The sequence below is a fragment of the Pseudophryne corroboree genome, chromosome 2 (assembly GCF_028390025.1).
Source record: "Pseudophryne corroboree isolate aPseCor3 chromosome 2, aPseCor3.hap2, whole genome shotgun sequence".
NCBI lineage: Eukaryota > Metazoa > Chordata > Amphibia > Anura > Myobatrachidae > Pseudophryne > Pseudophryne corroboree.
Genome location: NC_086445.1, coordinates 273929148 through 273942501, shown reverse-complemented (window position 1 = coordinate 273942501; position 13354 = coordinate 273929148). Strand labels below are relative to the sequence as shown.

Below are 13354 nucleotides of genomic sequence, written 5' to 3'. Positions count from 1 at the left end.
GCTTCAGTGCTTCTATCCTGGGCAGCCCAGTACTTGTCACAAGTGTGGTGACTTTCGCCACCTTAGTAATGATTGTACGGTTGTTAAATGTGCTTTGTGTGGCCAGATGGGGCACGGGTCCCGTGAGTGTAATAAGGTGAGGTGCAATCTCTGCGGAGCGGATGGCCATCCCTATAGTCGGTGCCCTAAAGCATTGCATAATCATGATGCAGGGGTGGTTGAGGAGGCACTAGGAATCAGGCCCAGTCATGAGGATAACATGGTGGTTGCTTTACAGCATCAGGATATGTTGAGGAAACTAGAAGCTGGTGGGGTAGGGAAAGTCCAGGTCGAAAGGGGAGAAGCATCTTTTCAGGCAGTGAGTAAAGGCAGGAGGAAGAAGCTGAAAAAGAAGGGGGTGGACGTTGTATGCTCTAATAGGTTTGACGTTTTGTCCTCTGCTGATGATGAGGATGAGGGGGAGGTAGTCATGGTTGGGGGAAAAGAGCTAGTGTTTGTTCCGAATACTTCTAAAAGTAAAAAGCCAAAACAGGCCTCTGATCTGTCTGTTGATGGGGTGGCAGTTATGGTCAAAGCTAAACAGGAAAAGGGGGGATGTGGTAAAGTTCAGAGCAAAACCAAGCACTTAGATAGTTCTCAGGGGGATCTAGAGTGGGATCCTACAGGGACAGAGTTAAGCCAGGCCTTGGTACCGTTATTAAATAAGGTTGAGGTAGTGCAGAGTTCAGAGGGGAAGGCCCCTCAATCTCCGGGAGAGGTGATGGTGGTGGAGGAGACTCCTAGCCTTGAGGCGGGGAGCCTTACCTATTCTCCTTTGGCGTCCTCTGGTGGGGATGATCCTGGGGGCGGTTCTTGTATTATTGCCCCAAAAGTCCCTGATCCGGATCCTCCCCCAGACAGGGTTGCAAATGGGGAGGGGTGTGATATTAGGGAGGGTGTTGTTGTACAGGGATCTAAGGGTCTGTTCTGTGAGACTGCGGTCTCAGTTGTTGGTGGGGTGGAGGAGGGGGAGGTGGAAGAAATCTCTTTGTCCGATGAGGATGTTCTTCCCTTCGGGGTTACGTGTAAAAGAGTAGGATCCTCGGATGAGGATTCTAAAAGACAAGCAAAGAAAAAGTGAATGGGGTCCTACCTCTATAATCCAAGAAACATGGATCCCCAACCTATACGATGTGCCACAATTAATGTGGCTTCCGTGTTTTCTGAACGTGCTCGTTTCTTGGCCTTCGATTTTTTCAACACGGTTGATGTTGACTTTTTATTTTTGCAGGAGACCAGGGTAGGTGACTTGGCCACACTCCATCGGGCCAAGTGTCAGTGGAAGCGGGGGCCTTCCTTCTGGTCTCTTGCGGCCGAGGCGTCCAGTGGGTTGGCAGTGCTTTTTACTGATATGGTAAACGTGCACAGGATTATAGATTTACAGGTAGGTAGGTGCATGGTTTTAGATGTCAACCTGAGAGGACATGACCTGAGGCTAATAAACATCTATGGGCCCCATTCAAAGTGGGACAGGAAATGTCTTTTCATGGAGATAAAACCGTTTCTTTTTACGGCCCGGCAGATTGTCTTTGTAGGTGATTTTAACACCGTCATTAGGCCAAAAGACAGAGGGGACACAAAGGCGACCCTGGGCTATGATTCCAATTTTCTAGTTAGCATGGTTAGAGAGGCTGGTCTGGTGGATGTGCACGTTCGCCATTTCCCAGACCTCACAGGTTTCACCTATCATTGTGGTAGTCGTAGGTCTAGGATAGATAGGTTTTTTGTTAAGGAGTCCTCGAAAACTTTGCCTCCTGAGACAAAGCCAGTAGAGTTCTCCGATCACGTTTTTCTGTGTGTTGCTTTGAACGTCTCAGAAAGGGCAGGGCCTTTGGCGTTTCAATTCCGAGCTCCTAAAGGAGGAGGGAGTTAGACAGTCCTTTAGAGACTTTCTTCAACTACAGGAAACACTTCTGGAGGCTGGTTGGAGTAGGTCTGAGTGGTGGGAGGAGTGTAAAAAGAGGACTCGAAGGCTTTTTCAAAGGCTGGTGGCCAGGAAAAACTTGACAAAAAGATGTATCTACCAGAGCCCGAGAAAGAAACTGGATTTCTTGATCTCTGAGCGTGGAGATAGTGGGGAAATCTCCCGGGTGAAGGCTCAGATGAAGGAATATCAGTACGATCGCCTGGCTTCTTTGATTCTGGAGAGGGATTATGGAAAGTACCACTCGCCTGATCCCTACCAGAGTTGCAGAAAATCAGTTGATTTGAGGGAGGTCCGGGGCCTGTTTGATGACCAGGGTACTCTTCATGAAGACAGGGAGGGTATTTTGGGAGTCATCAGGTCCTATTACTCCAGCCTTTTGTCTGAGCAGCCACTCATCAGAGAGAGGATGGATCAGTTTCTGAGGGAGACACCTGGACTTGAGCAAATTGATCCTTCTTTTGACTCTTTGGGCAGTGATGTGACAGTGGAGGAGGTCAAGAGAGCCATAGACGGTTTGTCTATAAAAAAATCTCCGGGCCCAGATGGGTTAACATCTGAATTTTTTAAAGCTTTTTCAGACATATTGGCTCCTCATCTCATGGAGGTATTTAATGAAAGCCTGGGTAAGGGATCACTCCCTCCCTCTATGAGATCCTCTGCTCTCATATTATTGTCTAAAGGTAGGGACCCGGTGCGTGTTGAGAACTGGCGCCCCATCGCTCTTCTCAATACGGACAGAAAGATTCTGGCAAAGGTACTTTTTAATCGGCTGATGGAAGTTTCCGGGCTGTTACTTTCTCCGTCTCAGCATTGCACTGTAAAAGGCCGAAGCACCAATGTCGTGCTGAAAAATGGGGCAAGTATTTGCTGGCATTGGATCAGTCCAAGGCTTTTGGCCGAGTTAATCATCAGTACCTGTGGGCTGTGCTGGAGAGGTATGGTCTTCCAGCGACGGTGGTAGATTGGCTACGTGTCATTTACAATCAGGTTGAGAGCTTCCCACTTGTCAATGGCTGGGTAGGCCCTGCTTTTGCGGTCGACTCGGGTGTCCGTCAGGGGTGTCCCCTGAGCCCCCTTCTATATGTATTTGCAATTGATCCTTTTGTGCGGAGGATTGAGAGCGGTGCTGTGGCAGGGGTTCAGCTGGGCCCTGGGTTGCCGCTGAGGGTGGTGGCCTACGCAGACGATGTTACTGTGGTCCTGTCGTCTGTGGCAGAGGCACGTGGCATGGAACATCTTATCTGTGAGTACTCTGAGGCTTCGTGCTCCCGAATCAATCAGGATAAGTGTGAAGCTTTCTGGATGGGGGAGGAAGGTGATAAATTTACCCTTCCGGATAGCCTCCCCCGCGCCAGTCCAGAGATAAAATAAAATTCTAGGTATCAAATTTGGCCGTGGTGATTATGCCACTCAGAATTGGGAGAAGAGGCTGGAAGATGCTACCAGGAAGGTGCAGTCCTGGAGAAGGTGGCAACTTTCTCTCAGGGAGAGGGTTGACTTATGCAAAACCTATCTGATTCCGCTTTTTCTGTATGTCAGTTATGTGTGCTTCTTGCCACAGTCTTTGTGGACCAAGATGAATTCTTTATTCTTCCTGATGTTATGGGGGAATAGAATGAATCTGGTCAAGAGAGGGATCACCTACAGATCGAGGGAACAGGGGCGGCTGAGTATGGTCAACCCTGTGGTGTTTTTTGCTACAACGTTTTTAAAACTGAATCTAGGGAGTTTGTTTCTAAGAACTCCCCCTCGATGGGTAGAGAGTTTTAGGGCCTGGGTGTTTCCCTTCCTCAGGTTATGGATGGATGGTGGCCAAGTAAAAACCTTTCGAGTCCGGCATGGCTACCTCCCGATCTACGTTATACTGTACTTGAAGATGACGAGGCTTTGGGGGCTGGAGGTGGGTGAAGTCAAAAACTTCTCTAGAAGGGAGATGGAGAGAAGAATTTTGTGGACTCACTTTTATGCTCCGCTGTCGTTAAGGGACTGCCCAGGCAGTGTCTGCTCAGATGGGTTGTCTTTGATTAATTCTCAAAGAATCCCACTGAAGTTCAGAGATATTGCCTGGCTTTCTTTCCAAGGGAGGCTTTATGTGCGGGGTAACCTCAAGTGTCGAAGTGCCAATGATCGTGGCTGCCCACGTGAGGAATGTCTAGGGGAGGTGGAGACAATGGACCATTTCCTCCTTGAGTGTCCCTTCAATATAAAGGTTTACAGAGCGGTATCAAGGGCCTTACGCATTCCGTGCCTTTCGGGGCTTAGTTACCCTGAGTGGGTTTATGGGGCGTTCAAAGGGTATAGAAGGTTTGATTTAACCACAATTTTTATAGTTAGTTTAGCAGTTAGGTTTCACACATGGGGTGCACGGTGTCAGGTTTCCCTCAGAGCAAAGGTCCTCCCCTGTGAGGAGGTGGTGGGAAATATTCTGCACGAGGTTAAGAGGATGATGGATATGGATAGGAAGAGGTTGGATGCTGTCGGGTGGTCCAGGCTCTGGCGCCACCTGAAACCCCCTTGAGTGGGTAGCAGAAGTCCTTTTCTTGTTCATCTTATGGCTTCCTATCCTTCACCTTCCCGTAGATTTTCTTTTTTCTGTTTTTTTAATTAAAGCGGTTTGCATGTGACTAAAAGACTTCATTCATCTTCTCATTGCTTATGGTTATGATATGTATTGTTCGAATACAGTAGGTTGTTTTTTGCTTAGATGTTAAGCAATTTTGACATTGCGTATAGTTATACAAGCTTTGTTGCTTTTTGGTTTGGATTATTGGGCAACAATTCAATGTATATTGTATGTCCTATTTTTATGAGTTTTACCATATTTCTGTAATGTATGTTGCAATTTTTCTTAATAAAAGATAGCAGTATATACATGTGCGCATTATACACAGGTGCAGCAGTATATACATGTGGGCATTATACACAAGTGCAGCAGTATATACTGCTGGAAATTTGCTGAGTTTTGATCAGAGATGTGCAGAAAATATAGGCAAGGGAGACATTTTTTACTCCAGAGTTTTGACTATAAAAATTATTAGAATACAAAGAAGATGTTTCTAACATATTCTTTGTATTTTTCATATACTTTAATTAGTTAAAACTTTGGCATATACATTAATATGGTAGGAAAGGGAAATCAGCTTACTGCTGTGTAAGTAAGGAGTGCAATTGCTCTACTGAAAACACGGAATCTGCTTTTGTGTATTCTGTTACTTTTAGCAGGGTGGTTTCAAGTAGAGTCGTGACACAGTCATAATTAATTTGTACAGGGTATTCAACATGCATCCCTCCAGTTGCTATGAATCTTAGGCCATACTTGCCTACTTTTGAAAAGTATTTCAGGGAGATTGTGAAAGCAACAACTAAAAGCGCGGGCGCGTACTGCTACATTGGGGAGGTGTGTTATGAAAATGACAGACATCCAAATGTAAATGAGCCCCAAACTTAGTAATATCTATTTGTTGAAGAAAATACACTGATAAATTACAGGATTTGTTTGTGTATTGTGTTTTACAAGGGGTTCCATACAGTGTAAGCGGCCACAAGAAACCTTATTTAAAATGAATGTAGCCATACATTCATTGTATGGCTACATCACCAGAGGCGGATTGGCCATAGGGCTTACAGGGAAGATTCCCGGTGGACTAACGCACCCGTGGGGCCTGTTTTGTTTGAGGACATGTGGTCCTTTTTAGAGACATAATGAATAAGATGCAAATTAATTTGCATATATGAAAATGACTTTGCCACTTAGCCTGTGATTGCAGATGATCTAGTGTATGCTCTGTCTGCCTGCTTGGCTGACATATAAGATTGAGTGAATAGTGATTGGGATACGGTTGGTGTAATAAGCAATAAAATATATTTCTAAAGAATTATATAGTTTCCTAAATTCTGAAGGTGTATCATATAATGTGCTCATAATATTTAATTTTCTTTTTAACTTCCCCCTTGATGCTGGACATGCCCACTATCTGGAAAGTCTTCGGGGGAGGGTGCTGCTGCCATGGCACATGGCTAGACCTTACACCTCTGGTGCTGCACATGTGGGGCCACTAGTACAAATTTTTCCAGGGCAGCTTTTTGTTCCCAATCCGCCCCTGGTGATCACTGTGCCCAATGCAGGGAAGTGGCGCTGATGAACCCATTTGAATGTATTTCTTTTCTTTCTTTTTTCCCCAAGAATGTAATAGCTACAAAATGGGGGTAAGGTAAATGGGGGAGATTGCTGGACTATTCAGGGGGTGAGGGAGATTGCTGCTGTTTCAGGGAGTCTCCTGCAGAATGTGGGAGGGTAGGCAACTATGTCTTAAGGTGGGTACACACTAATAGATATATCTGCAGATATATCTATGGACGGATCGAGCAATGTGTTCAGCATACACACTGCCCGATCCGTCGGGGACTGACATCATGAACTGGGCGGGCGTATACACATGCCCGCCCAGTTCAGCTGTCAATCACCGCCGGCCGACCGCCCCATACACACACAGCGACGCACCAATATATCAGTAGATATATTGGCCGTCGGCTGTGCTTCGCGGCCAACGCGATACGTCTGTGAACGACGGAGTTCACAGACGTATCAGCCGTACACACTGGCCGACGGTCCCGCGATATATCGGCCGTTCAAGAGAACGGCCGATATATCGACCAGTGTGTACGGGCCTTTAGGCCCAGATTTATCAAGCTTTGGAGAGTGATAAATTGCATGATGATAAAGGGGTAATTCAGACCTGATCGCTAGGGTGCGTTTTTTGCAACCCTACGATTAGATAGTCACCACCTACAGGGGGTGGGGTAAAGTGCTGTCCAGGTGTGCGATCGCTTTTGTAGCAGAGCTGCACAAACATCAGTTTGTTGTTATGTTGGGCCTCACGTCTTGTAATATTTTTGCAATATTATTTTGCAGAGGATGGTTTATCCCTATATTCTTATATATTTTTGCTGAACAGAGGTCCTGCAAGTTCTTTAACCCTAAGAAAAATATTGTTTTTTTATCAAGACAGCAAGTGTATAAAGTCAGTGGAACAAGCTGTAACAAATGAGGTGGCACAATGTTTTCCTGGCACTATACAGTGGAAATATAAATGGAAGCTAGGGAAGGTGGTACTGTTGAAATCTAAACTCATGTGATGAAATCCTTATTATGATCAATTTAATTTTCCCCTTGCAATTACATTCATTCACAGAATCTCGGCAATGTTATAAACATATGTTCTCCTTTGTAATCTTTGAGTCAAGCTTTGCTACTCTCATCTCATCACAAGAGGTCAGAGGTGGAAGCAGTTCCGGTGATTGCACAGTTGAGCGATTTTGTTGTACTGCCTTTGAGTCACAGTCGATTAGCGACAGCAAACTCAGTGAGGATTTATTTGCATATTGAGTATATGTACCCACCAATACAATGGATGATTTGATGGCTGACATATCGGGCAGCCATACACATGGAGCTATCCGGGGCACAATATCATGCATACTCACGGAATGATTGGTCGTCCAATCCATCGGGAACATCCACATCATTGTTCCGTGTGTACCCACCATTAGTAATTTTTTTTCGGAGGTAATGGGGGTTGCTCAGAAGTTACAACCGATATTCCTGTTGTTGCTATGTTTATACATAATCGGTTGGATCTGAGATGCCGGTGGGCGTCTCTGTCCGAAAAACAATGGCTGTGGTATTAATAGTACACTTTTGCAGATCCGCAGCATAATCGCAATAGAAACGCCACATGCTTTTAAATCTGAATCAAGCCCATATTCAGCTCAGCCCCTGCCCTTTATACAGGTAATTACTTTGATCTCAATCCCTGCTTTAATTCAGCATGATAACTACCCTAACTAAAGGCATATTTAACATACACTGGAAACCCTAAACTCTAGGGAAAATGGCAATTAATGAAGTGTAAAGAGAGATCCATAGGAACAGTGCAATCTGAACTTTTTACCTATTTGGATTGTTTTCTAGAGACTTTAATGACATTAAGTCAGAACCCGCATGCCCCTTGGCAAGGAGAATCAGCAAAGACCTCTACAAGTGTGTAGCATAATTTTAGACAATGGGCATGGAGTTTTTTCCCCCATTAAGGTATTCCCGGGGTTAGCCGTTTTCACTGGCTCTGTTCTGGGGAGGGAAATTTCTAAAATTCATACAGTATAGTCTGTATTTTTTGTAGGCGCAATAAGCAGTGAAAAAAATATTTTTTTTCTAGTTGCCAGAAATGGGGTCTGATTGATATAGATCTATAAGTCTCTATGCCAAATATTGCCACATAACAATATGACCCCTTAACGAAACAGTCTATCAATACTTATTAAGTGATTTATATTACACAAGAAAATAAGGTGGGTTTTTTTACTCTTAAGTAGTCTTTGGCCTTGTCTCTATTGTTACAGTATTTTCTTACTTTCTTACATTTTAATTCCAGAGGATTTGGAAACGAATTGCTTGCTGTGATTAACCCTAGATCAGGCATATGGGGGGTAATTCCAAGTTGATAGCAGCAGGAAATCTTTTAGCAGTTGGGCAAAACCATGTGCACTGCAGGGGAGGCAGATATAACATGAGCAGAGAGAGTTAGATTTGGGTGGGTTATTTTGTTTCTGTGCAGGGTAAATACTGGTTGCTTTATTTTTACACTGCAATTTAGACTGCAGATTGAACACACCACACCCAAATCTAACTCTCTCTGCACATGTTATATCTGCCTCCCCTGCAGTGCACATGGTTTTGCCCAACTGCTAAAAAATTTCCTGCTGCGATCAACTTGGAATTACCCCCATGGTGTGCTGTTTTTCTCAATAGGACAAGCTCTATTTAATGTATTTTTTGAAAGGAAGTGATCATGTTCTTTCTTTGTGATACTTAGAACACAAGCTTTTAGCTCAGGCAGAGCGGGAACACCACACTGTGCAAGTGTGTATATAAACCTGTAAGACTGCATAGTTTAATGCTGTGTATGGAATATAACATGCTGCACATTTGCATTGCTGTCAGTTTCTATACATGCACTATGTATATTCCATGTAAGATGAGTATAACACGGCAGCACTCGCTGTGTGCGGCGCAGTAATGCAAGTTATAGTTATTAGTAATAAGAGGCCTATTTAGCAAGCAATTTAAGTTTTTATAAAATTATGTAGAAACTTGCCTGCTCTCCCCGATCCTGCAGAAGACACTCTGCTTTTCGGGTAGTCCCCGGTCCCCCTCATCTCCCTACCCCCCCGTAATTGCGTCATGCTAGCCAAGCGCCTATGGAAATTCGCTCCAATCGTATAATTTTTCAAATTAAGGGGTGGGGCCTAATGAAACAATTAGCCGAGATTTCGCAAAAAATGTCTGCAGGAGGCTAATTAGTGCTGCATATCGCAGTCTCCATTATTGTCAATGGGGACCAGTGGCGCAGACCATATATAGTGAGTTGTGTCGGGTGCAGTGACTGTGATCCACAGCGCTGCTCATCCCTGGAGACAGGCAGCCATTTTACATTTTCAATACTTTAAAGGTACTATAAGGCTTATGTTTAACTTGCCCCCCCTCCACCCCCGCTATATGTGGTCAGTGCTGCAGCCATCACTGATGGGGACTGCGAATAGGCCCTGTTAGTTTACGCCATCTTCAGATGGCATAAACCACTTCAAGCATATAGAGGTTTACAGGCAGGAGAAAAATTTTCTGATCCCTCTCCTGCAGGTTCTTTGCTAGCTTTCGAATAGGACACTGGGCCTAATTCAGTATGAGTTGTAAATTTACTAAAACCGCAAACGGTCATTTTTTGGCAATCTGCACATTCTCTGTGGCCGCACAGCATGTGTGCTGGTATTCACATTTTGATCACATCCCTGAAGGATGTGATTGCCATTTGCTTGACAGGCAGCGACCGTTTGGGAGCAGTGCCGCAGCATTGGGGGGTAGTGTAACAGGAAATGCCGGCATATCATGGCCATTTTTGGGGCAGCCGACGATGTTGCCTGCGTTACCTGCGATAGGAAACATGTCGCTGGTGCACCCGCATATGCAGCCTGGTTGCGTATGCAGGGGGCTTCCACTATTTGTCGATTTCTGCAAAACAATTGCAATTGGATTGCGATCGCATCACTGGGTGGCGACTAAAGGGCCCTACACACTGGCCGACCCGCCGCCGAGCTGCCCGACGGCGGATACGGCCGACGAGCGACCCGGCGGCGGGGGGGCAGTGACGGGGGGAGTGAAGTTTCTTCACTCCCCCCGTCACACTGCTCCATTGAAGTGCAGGCAAATATGGACGAGATCGTCCATATTGGCCTGCATGCACAGCCGATGGGGGACCAGCGATGAACGAGCGCGGGACCGCGCATCGTTCATCGCTGGAGCCTCCACACTGAAAGATATGAACGAGTTCTCGTTCATTTATGAACGAGATCGTTCATATCTTTCAAAAAATCGGCATGTGTGTAGGGCCTATAACATGCTGGGCGGCATTGCCCTGCACTGGGTGGCAGCATATGATTGTAATCAGTAGCAGTTGTGCTTTTTTTTATTCAAAAATGCTATTGAAGCTGAATGAGGGCCACTGTGTGCACCTGTAGTGAAAAACTCCTCCAATATGCGGAGTAACTTGCAGAGACAGTGGTTATCACTACCGCTCAGTGCCGGACTGGCCCACAGGGGTACAGGGGAAACCACCGGTGGGCCCCACTGCCTGAGGACCCAATCTTTCCTCTAGGGATCAGGTTCCAGACTGTGCACTTGTATTATACATGGTAGATATGTTGCATTACACTGCACAAGACAACTGTGTATTTCAATCCTCTGTGGAGGATGGCCACACCCCTATGTATGGGCCCCTATCACTGCATCCCCCGAAGGCCCTTCATGTCCCAGTCCGACACTGCTACCGCTGTTTCTACGTATTAAGTTTAGTCATACTTGCCTACCTGACCCTCTCCATGAGGGAGAAAATACTCTGTTCCTGGACTTTCCTGGTAATGTATGATTGCCATCACCAGTGGTGAAACACCTTTCTTATCAATTAACTAGCTCACCACAGGTGATGGCAATCATACATTACCAGGAAAGTCCAGGAACAGAGCATTTTCTCCCTCATGGAGAGGGTCATTTAGCAAGTATGAGTTTAGTACATACTTGCCTACCTGACCCTCTCCATGAGAGCTAAAATGCCCTGTTCCTGGACTTTCCTGGTAATGTATGATTGCCATCACCTGTGGTGAAACACCTTTCTTATCAATTAACTAGCTCACCACAGGTGATGGCAATCATACATTACCAGGAAAGTCCAGGAACAGAGCATTTTCTCCCTCATGGAGAGGGTCAGGTAGACAAGTATGGTTTAGTACATACTGTAGCAGGGATTGTTTAATTAAAATGAATATTTATCGATAATACAGACTATTAATAATTGCGATTAATACATAGGCCCCTCAAAAATGCATTTATTTTGTTCTCCGACAGTAGTGGAAAATATAGAAACTTTGCATTCATGAATATAAATTTCCCTATAAACAGGGCAAAAATAACTGTTGCTATCTATAACCATGATTTAGTAATAAATACATTGCTGTACAGTATAATGAACCACCTGCCACACAACACATACTGTAGTTTTCAATTTTCATAAATCAAACTATAAACAAAAAAAAATGCAATCTCACCACAGTGCAGATATCTAAGTGTGTCAGAAGAAAGCATTATCAACGTGGCTGACTAAATTCAAGTCTGCATTTCAGCTAGTTTTAATCAGCCACAGAACCTGTGTAAATCATAGGTGTTCCAAATTAATGGGATATTATGGCAAGTCTAATTATCAACAGTATTATGTAACTATTTAGACTTTTGCCTAAACTTTAGATTATTATTAAACTATAACATGGAAAACCTGTGCTGCTGTGATTTATTTTAGTATCTCAATAAAACAGACACGTTTCTGTGTAACTTCTTCATATGAGCCAGGGAAATGAGTGATTCCATCATTAACAACAAATCACAGTTTTAATAGCATAATAACAGTAGCTACTTTCACCTGTGCTGATTCTCCTAAGGGCTGATCCTTTCTTGGACTCCCCACCTTTTCTCTGCTTGTGAAAGTTGCCTTTAGGTTTATTATCCTGATGCGATGTCACCTCCTGGCTTATGTTGTGTGTTCTGTCTCCATAGTAACACTAGATTGCTGTGTCTTTCTATTGCAGAGCTACTTGTCCTGCCTGTTTTTTAGTAGTAACTTCAGCAAATGCTTTCATTCTACTCCTGACTTCAGAGAATCTACAAGGTTTTAAAGGGGTCTCCAGATATTTCGTTTTTAATATTATTTGCAATCTTTTTTTCAATGTTAGATTAGTGAATAGCTATTATTACTTTTTCTATTTTATCTGTAGCATTATTATTATTGTTGATTGTCTTTCAGGGTTACCTTAACTAGGCTTACAATACTATCCCTTTAAACCGTATCACTAATGAATTACACAGGTACTATGGCTGATTAAAACCAGGTGAAATGCAGGATTGAATTAAGCCCACCATAGAACCTGTGTAATTCATGAGTGTCCTGGGATAATATGGTAAACCTAGTTAAGGTAACCCTGAAAGACCAGATTTATATGGCCAGTTGTTAATCCTATTTGCATAGGAAAATCTACACTAAATTTATCTAATCATGCCACCTGACATCTTGGCTTAGGCTACTTACTATATAGGGCTGTTTCTAGAGAATTTGGCTCCCAGTGCAAACACTGACAAATGCCTCCCCCATCCCCATCCAATGTAAAAAAAAAAAAAAAATTGCATGCGCTGCAGTCTCGCACGCATCCAAAAACAGCGCTGTGGCCTCAATGTAGGGGTGTGTTCCATATTATGCCCCACACAGTAATGTCCCTGACACCATGTTATGCCCTACAGAGACAGTAATGCCCCTTGCACCATATTATCATATAATACCCAAAACAAAACGGTACCCAGGTACCTCCTAGCGCCAATTCAAAACAAGCTCAGAGTTTAATATTTAATCTGTCTGCAGCTCTTTGTTGTCAAAGGGACCACTCTACCCTTTAAAATAGAGAAATACAAAAACAAAACACAGATAGCGCTGACAGATTATAATTAAAAGAATTTTATTATTATCCAGAAAAGATATTATCTCTTTGTAAACCTTTCTCATACGTCCTAGAGGATGCTGGGGTCCACTTCATGACCATGGGGTATAGACGGTTCCGCAGGAGCCATGGGCACTCTTAAGACTTTTCAATGTGTGTGAACTGGCTCCTCCCTCTATGCCCCTCCTCCAGACCTCAGTTTTAGAAATGTGCCCAGGCAGACTGGATGCACTCCAGGGGAGCTCTACTGAGCTTCTCTGAAAAGACTTATGTAAGGTTTTTTATTTTCAGGGAGAACTG

At 44.2% G+C, this 13354-nt stretch overlaps 1 protein-coding gene across 1 annotated transcript in view; it reads right to left on the bottom strand.

Annotated features, from left to right (window-relative positions):
- The window catches only part of ERICH6B (glutamate rich 6B), a 385650-nt gene extending 373543 nt beyond the window's left edge, over nt 1-12107 (bottom strand). The window contains exon 1 of the mRNA XM_063952820.1: nt 11989-12107. The gene's annotated coding sequence lies outside the window, so the exon portion shown is untranslated. The remainder of the gene's footprint in view (nt 1-11988) is intronic.
- Nucleotides 12108-13354: the final 1247 nt, after the last annotated feature.